Genomic DNA, 1,568 nt, shown 5'->3' on the forward strand with positions numbered 1-1,568 from the left:
GACTGTGTTGGCCAACACATTCAAAAGCACATCTGCAGTCTGGAAATAAATAGGCAACATGGAAAAAAGCAGGAACAGAAGCATACATCAGAGAAAGCCACATCTGTACACATAGACAATTCACCATACCACTGGACATTCCGAACTGTCACTGGAACCACAAATATTAACATCACAACATCTCACCACAACTGATTTCTATTACTACACTTAATGGACCTGACAAGAATGCAATTCCAGAAAAACAAATCATAACAGGAGACCAAACAAAGACCTGGCAAATCAACTAAGAACATAGAGAGTCACCTATTAAGGTCATAGATCCTCCAAAGAAAACCTTCAAATGGACAAAACAAATCAGAAAAATACAAGAAAAGTGACCTCAAGGTAGTATAATTCACACAGTAAATAACCAGGAATTAAAACAGACAATCAAGGACCTAGAAGAGAGTTATCAAACCTATTACAGATACTGCTGAAAAATGTGATTAATGGAAAGATAGAAAACCTCTACAAGGAAATTTGTGAACAAATGAGACCAACCAAAGATTAGCAAAATAATTCATGAAGACTACAAACAGAAAGATAAATAAATTCTGAGAAGTCAAGGGAGTCCAAGAAAAAATGGATGCCTAGTTAAAAGATATGAGAGAAGACACAGCTAAGAAAACAACGCTTGCAACTCCCCCACCCAAAGAAAAAATGTACAGAGGGCTGGGAAGGTGGCTCAGTGGTAGAGCACTTGTCTTGCATGCCTGAGGACCTGGGTCCAATTCATCAGCACCACATAAGCAAAAAAAAAAAAAAAAAAAAAAAGGAAAAGAAAAAACCAGGAAGTGGCACTGTGGCTCAAGTGGTCGAGCGCTAGCCTTGAGCTGAAGAGCTGAGGGACAGTGCCCAGGCCCAGAGTTAAGTCCCCATGACTGGCTCCAAAAAAAATGTACATAAAGTCCATAAAAGACCTAAAACAAAGGTTTAATAGAGAGACAGAACCCCTAAAAAATTACCAACTAGAAGATGGGAAAATCAAAAACAAAGTAGAAAGTCTCCACAGCAAATAGATGACATAGAAGATAATCTCAGGGCCAAATACAAAATAGCTCTAATAGGGAAGAGGAAACAATCATTTAGAACAAATCCAAGAAATAAGAAATGATCTTGCCAGAACGTCAAGACTCAGTTAGAAGATCAAATTTTGAGGAGATAGGTATCAAGAAGGAGAAGAGCAGGAAACTAAATGGATGGGAAACATATTACAGAATTCTAGCAGAGAACATGCCAAACATCCAAAGAGATAGGCTCATTCAGAGAAGAGAAGCCTTTAAACAAACACAGAATTCTAGAACTGAACAATCCACCATGACATCATAATCCATTAGAGGATTCTTAAAGCTGCCGTAGAGAAAAGATTGATTATTTATAAAGGATATACAGTCAGAATAAAAACAGATTTCTTAGCTGATATGGTAAAAAGGAGAGCCTGGAATGATGTATGACAAACACTAAAGGTAAACAACTACCAACCGTGAATACGGTCCCAAGCCAAACTTTCCTTTACATTTAAAGGA

The sequence above is a fragment of the Dipodomys spectabilis genome, unplaced genomic scaffold (assembly GCF_019054845.1).
Source record: "Dipodomys spectabilis isolate Male_0828 unplaced genomic scaffold, ASM1905484v1 ptg000246l, whole genome shotgun sequence".
NCBI classification, from domain to species: domain Eukaryota; kingdom Metazoa; phylum Chordata; class Mammalia; order Rodentia; family Heteromyidae; genus Dipodomys; species Dipodomys spectabilis.